Genomic DNA, 6,922 nt, shown 5'->3' with positions numbered 1-6,922 from the left:
TGGAAGAGATGATGGAAGCTGGTGTTCATTTTGGCCACGGTACTAGAAAATGGAATCCTAAAATGTCACCTTATATTTCTGCAAAGCGTAAGGGTATTCATATTACAAATCTTATTAGAACTGCTCGGTTTTTATCAGAATCTTGTGATTTAGTTTTTGATGCAGCAAGTGGGGGAAAACAATTCTTAATTGTTGGTACAAAAAAAAAGCAGCTGATTCAGTAGCGCGGGCTGCAATAAGAGCTCGGTGTCATTATGTTAATAAAAAATGGCTCGGCGGTATGTTAACGAATTGGTATACTACAAAAACACGACTTCAAAAGTTCAGGGACTTGAGAATGCAACAAAAGACGGGGAGATTTCATAGTTTTCCAAAAAAAGATGCCGCTATATTGAAGAGACAATTAGCTCAATTGGAAACATATCTTGGCGGCATTAAATATATGAAGGGCTTACCAGATATTGTAATAATCGTCGATCAACAAGAAGAATATACGGCTCTTCGAGAATGTATAACTTTGGAAATTCCAACAATTTGTTTAATTGATACAAATAGTGACCCGGACCTCGCTGATATTTCAATTCCAGCTAATGATGATGCTATAGCCTCAATTCGATTAATTCTTAACAAATTAGTTTTTGCAATTTGTGAGGGTCGGTCTAGATATATACGAAATTCTTGATTAATAATAAGATAAAAAATTCTTGAATTTGCTTCGAGGGGTTCATAGATTTATGGAATCGCTTACTATACTAGTAAGAAATTGCACAAAAATGAAAATAGAAAACAAACAAAAATTTTATGTAATTAGTATCGGTATTCAAAATCAAAAATGAAAGTAGACAAATCAAAAGGGAAAGGAGATGTTTGAATAAAAATAATTCCATTTTTTCAACTTCTTTTTTTAGAGGACAGGACAATATGAATGTTTTATTATGCTCTATCAACACATTAAAAAGATTATACGATATATCTGCTGTGGAAGTAGGTCAACATTTCTATTGGCAAATGGGGGGTTTCCTAGTACATGCCCAAGTACTTATTACTTCTTGGGTTGTAATTGCTATCTTATTGGTTTCAGCCATTCTAGTTATTCGAAATCTACAAACCATTCCCACTTTCGGTCAGAATTTATTTGAATATGTTCTTGAATTCATTCGAGACGTGAGCAAAACTCAGATTGGAGAAGAATATGGTCCGTGGGTTCCTTTTATTGGAACTTTGTTTCTATTTATTTTTGTTTCTAATTGGTCAGGGGCTCTTTTACCTTGGAAAATCATCCAATTACCTCATGGGGAGTTAGCTGCACCCACAAATGATATAAATACTACCGTTGCATTAGCTTTACTTACATCAGTTGCATATTTCTATGCGGGTCTTTCAAAAAAAGGATTAGCTTATTTTAGTAAATACATCCAACCAACTCCAATCCTTTTACCGATTAACATATTAGAAGATTTCACAAAACCCTTATCCCTTAGTTTTCAACTTTTCGGAAATATATTAGCTGATGAATTAGTAGTTGTTGTTCTTGTTTCTTTAGTACCTTTAGTAGTTCCTATACCTGTCATGTTCCTTGGATTATTCACAAGCGGTATTCAAGCTCTCATTTTTGCTACTTTAGCTGCGGCTTATATAGGTGAATCCATTGAAGGCCATCATTGACTAGTTTTCTCAAAAATAGTCTTTTTTGTTTAGCTTGCCACACATATATTGTGGCTCAATAGAATCTACAAAATAAACATCTATCTATAGATATATAGATAGATCTATTCGATTAGTATATATTAGTTTGGATATTCAAAAAAAATGAATAGCTAGAATTAGAATTCTGTATGATATTTACGTTTACAATGTGTGATAAAAAGAAACTATATAGAATGTTAGTAGATTCTCGTTTGATTCACATTTAATTCAACGATTGAGCAAAAGATAATTAAAAACATTTAGATCACCCAATTTCCTATATTTCTTTGAAACATTAATGAAATCGAATGAATTTATTTAGATTGATTGTATCTATATGGGATAAGAGAATAAGAAAAGAAGGAAGGGGAGCTTAAAAAAAAACATGATAAAAAAAATAGAAGTGAGGGGATCAGTCAAGGTTTTTTAGGTTTCAAAGAATGAATTTCAATTTCGATTGAATCTAAAACACAAAGAAAATTAGTTTACAGCATAGAAGAAACCTATGTATATGTGATATGATATTATAGATGAACTAGTTTTATATGAACTAACCATATATCTGAAATAACTAATCTTTTCTATATAAAAAAGGCCTCGCTATTACTGTCAATTTCTATAGGGATAGAAAAGCAAAGTCCTTGCGTTTCAGCTCTAATTGTGAATTGAAAATTAAAAAACTAAAGAAATTGTATAAAAAAACGAAGAATTCAAAGAATGATTCCAAAATTAAGGTAAGAGAAGAACAAAGATTATACAGATTCACCCCCAAAACTATGTAGTTCGAGACGAAAAAAGAAATCTCGAAGTAATTCGTTTAATAACTATTATTTTCAATTTTTAATTCTTATTTTTATTAATTACTTTAACTGAAAAAGTCTTGGTAATTGAAAAATGAAGTCAGAATTTATTAGTCGATTATATCATTAACTATTTCTTTCTTTTATATGTAGGTTACGAGGAAATTCTCATGAATCCAATTATTTCTGCCGCTTCTGTTATTGCTGCTGGATTGGCCATAGGGCTTGCTTCTATTGGACCTGGGGTTGGTCAAGGTACTGCCGCAGGGCAAGCTGTAGAGGGGATTGCACGACAACCAGAGGCAGAGGGAAAAATACGGGGTACTTTATTACTTAGTCTGGCTTTTATGGAAGCTTTAACAATTTACGGGCTGGTTGTAGCATTAGCACTTTTATTTGCTAATCCTTTTGTTTAATCCTAAAAAGATAAAAATACATATGTGGACTTCCTTTTTCGAATTATATTAATAATTCACTCCTACAATTCTTTATCTGTTCGGATAAGAACACAGGAGAAGGACTAATTGAAAGGTATTCACATACTTTTTCACCCTCTTTCTTCTTTTTGTTTAGTCCAATGAACCCCTCTTTTATTTCTTTTAAGATAATTTTTTGAAAGTGTTCAAACTAGATAGATTTTGCAATTGATAAAAGAACTGGTATCTAATTCTAAGAAGTATCATTCTTTTAGGGAATCTTCCAATTGATTGACCAATCTAAATTATATCAAATTCTATAATTATATATTCCAATTAGATTATTATATTATCTATCTAATAGGAATATTAGAAAGATAATTAGTCTATTCATAAGAGGAGATGAGATCATATGAAAAATATAACCGATTCTTTCCTTTGTTTGGGCTCCTGGCCATCCGCCGGAAGTTTCGTGTTTAATACCGATATTTTAGCAACAAATCCAATAAATCTTAGTGTAGTGTTAGGTCTACTAGTTTTTTTTGGAAAGGGAGTGTGTGCGAGTTGTTTATTTCAAAGAATAAATTGGATTTAACCAAACTGCACTTTTTAGTTTAGTTAGAATTAAGAAAATGTGCAGAATCCCGCGAATTACTTCTGAATTCATTTTCTTTTTTGAATAAATTAAGAAAAATCTTAAAGAACCATAGCATTTCGCGCTTTATTGGTAATCCACTTTGATTCTCTATTTACCAAAAATTTTGGACTATTACCATGGTTAAAAAGAGTTTGAAGTCTATACGCAGTGTAGTACTCTTTCTACCGCTATATTAATACAGAAAGGAAACGATTTCAAAAAAATTATTCGATTTTTTTTCGATATAAAACACTCATGTCGATAAAAAAAATGGCTTGAATCCTATTTATGGCGAGAAATAAAAAACGGGTGAATTTAAACCTCCCCTTTGTACGATGCGTAATCGATGGATGACCTATGTATAAATTCAAAAGAAGTCTTTGGATTTGAATAAAAAAACAACTTTGTTGACATATATTTGTTTGGTCAAAAGAGTCCTCCGAATATTCTAGTCTTATATTGGTAATTGTTTTCACTTTGAATAGAGAAGAGAGGATAGGCTCATTACATAAAAAATTGGTAAATTTCCGATAAGTAATTGAGTGTGAGAGCCAAATGAATCGAAAGATTCATGTTTGGTTCGGGAAGAGATCATAGACATTTTGAAATGGATGGAAAGAGAGTCTACTTTCATTACGTGATTTATTAGATAATCGAAAACAGAAAATCTGGAGAACTATTCGAAACTCAGAAGAATTACAGGAAAACGCCATTGAACAGCTCGAAAAAGCCCAGGCCCGCTTAAGGAAAGTTGAAATAGAAGCAGATCTGTTTCGGGTGAATGGCTATTCTGAGATCAAACGAGAAAAATTGAATTTAATTAATTCAATTTATACGACTTTGGAACAATTAGAAAATTACAAAAACGAAGCTATTGATTTTGAACAACAAAGAGTTATTAATCAAGTTCGACAGCGGGTTTTACAACAAGCCTTACAGGGAGCTCTAGGAACTCTAAATAGTTGCTTGAACAACGAGTTACATTTACGTACTGTTAGTGCTAATATTGGCATGTTTGGGATGATGAAATAAAAAAATAACTGATTAGGCTTTCTATTATACAATAGAGTATAGGCATAATTTTTTTTTTATAAAAAATAAATTTAAGATATTTTCATGGTAACCATTCATGCAGATGAAATTAGTAAAATTATCCGTGAACGCATTGAGCAATATAATACAGAAGTAAAAATTGTAAATACTGGTACCGTACTTCAAGTAGGCGATGGTATTGCTCGTATTTATGGTCTTGATGAAGTAATGGCGGGTGAATTGGTGGAATTTGAAGAAGGTACTATAGGCATTGCTTTGAATTTGGAATCAAAAAATGTTGGTGTTGTATTAATGGGTGATGGTTTGCTGATACAAGAGGGAAGTTCAGTAAAAGCAACAGGAAGAATTGCTCAGATACCTGTAAGTGAAGCTTATTTGAGTCGTGTTATAAATGCCCTGGCTAAACCAATTGACGGTCGAGGAGAAATTTCAGCTTCGGAATCTCGATTAATAGAATCTCCCGCTCCCGGTATTATTTCAAGACGTTCGGTATATGAGCCTCTCCAAACAGGACTTATTGCTATTGATTCGATGATCCCCATAGGACGGGGCCAGCGAGAATTAATTATTGGAGATAGACAAACAGGTAAAACAGCAGTAGCCACAGATACAATTCTCAATCAACAGGGACAAAATGTAATATGTGTTTATGTAGCTGTTGGTCAAAAAGCATCTTCTGTGGCTCAAGTGGTGACTACCTTACAAGAAAGAGGAGCAATGGAATACACTATTGTAGTAGCTGAAACAGCGGATTCTCCAACTACATTACAATACCTCGCGCCTTATACAGGAGCAGCTCTGGCTGAATATTTTATGTACCGTGAATGTCACACTTTAATCATTTATGACGATCTCTCCAAACAAGCACAGGCTTATCGGCAAATGTCTCTTCTATTACGAAGACCACCAGGTCGTGAAGCTTATCCAGGGGATGTTTTTTATTTACATTCGCGTCTTTTGGAAAGAGCCGCTAAATTAAGTTCTCAGTTAGGCGAAGGAAGTATGACTGCTTTACCAATAGTTGAAACTCAATCGGGAGATGTTTCAGCTTATATTCCTACGAATGTAATTTCCATTACAGATGGCCAAATATTCTTATTGGCCGATCTATTCAATGCTGGAATAAGACCCGCTATTAATGTTGGTATTTCAGTTTCCAGAGTTGGATCGGCAGCTCAAATCAAAGCCATGAAACAAGTAGCTGGTAAATTAAAATTGGAATTAGCACAATTCGCAGAATTAGAAGCTTTTGCACTATTCGCTTCTGATCTAGATAAAGCTACTCAAAATCAATTAGCAAGAGGTCAACGATTGCGCGAGTTGCTTAAACAATCCCAATCAGCTCCTCTTACTGTGGAAGAATAGATAGTAACTATTTATACCGGAACGAATGGTTATCTTGATTCATTAGAAATTGGACAGGTAAGGAAATTTCTTGTTGAGTTACGTGCTTACTTAAAGACGAATAAACCTCAATTCAAAGAAATCATATCTTCTACCAAGACATTCACTGGGGAAGCAGAAGCCCTTTTAAAGGACGCTATTAAAGAACAGATGGAACTCTTTTTATTCCAGGAACAAGTAGAAAAAAATTGATGAATCATTAAATAATTTTGTAATTCAATTTTCCAATTTTTATAATTAGTATCTTTTAATATGTTTTTATTTCATTTGAATATTATATATAATGAATTCGAATCAAAATGTAATAAATCAAAAAAAATATAAGGACAAGGTTGAAATTAGATATGCAAACAACTTGCGTCCAATAGGATTTGAACCTATACCTAAGGTTTAGAAGACCTCTGTCCTATCCATTAGACAATGGACGCTTCTATTTTATATTTGATTCTTTAACCTTTTTAACTAAACCTTATTAAAAAGATTAAAGAATCAAACAAATGTAAAGAATTCTAGAAATTATAAAAATAAAATAAATCAAATATTTAGAATAAAAGAAAAAAAAATAAAAAAGAAAAATAAATTGAATATAATTGAATATATATAACTAAAACTAAATTAAGAAATGAAAATGAAGAATTGACAAATTCTTTAAGAATTCTAGATTCATTCTCGAAGAAAAAAGATAGATTTAAATAGAATAAAATAGAAGCGGGTAGCGGGAATCGAACCCGCATCGTTAGCTTGGAAGGCTAAGGGTTATAGTCGACGTTGACTCATCATTTTGATTTAACGTCTCTAATTCAAAACTGAACGTGAAACTTTTGTTTCATTCGACTCCTTTACGGAATGAAGAGATGGACAATAAAAAAAATTGACCCATAACATCTATGTCAGCCTTTTTGTATGAATAGGTTTCAAATATCTTG

The 6,922-nt window shown here is 32.5% G+C and overlaps 1 non-coding gene across 1 annotated transcript; it reads right to left on the bottom strand.

Moving 5' to 3' along the window:
- Nucleotides 1–6,352: 6,352 nt before the first annotated feature.
- Nucleotides 6,353–6,424, bottom strand: TRNAR-UCU (transfer RNA arginine (anticodon UCU)). The gene has a single exon. It is a non-coding gene; the product is annotated as a tRNA-Arg (tRNA).
- Between the last annotated feature and the right edge of the window lie 498 nt (nucleotides 6,425–6,922).

This window comes from Vigna unguiculata, chromosome 10, assembly GCF_037176805.1.
Source record: "Vigna unguiculata cultivar grain cowpea cultivar isolate G323 ecotype 2 chromosome 10, ASM3717680v1, whole genome shotgun sequence".
Taxonomy (NCBI): Eukaryota; Viridiplantae; Streptophyta; class Magnoliopsida; order Fabales; family Fabaceae; genus Vigna; species Vigna unguiculata.
This window is presented reverse-complemented; position numbering and strand designations above follow the sequence as displayed.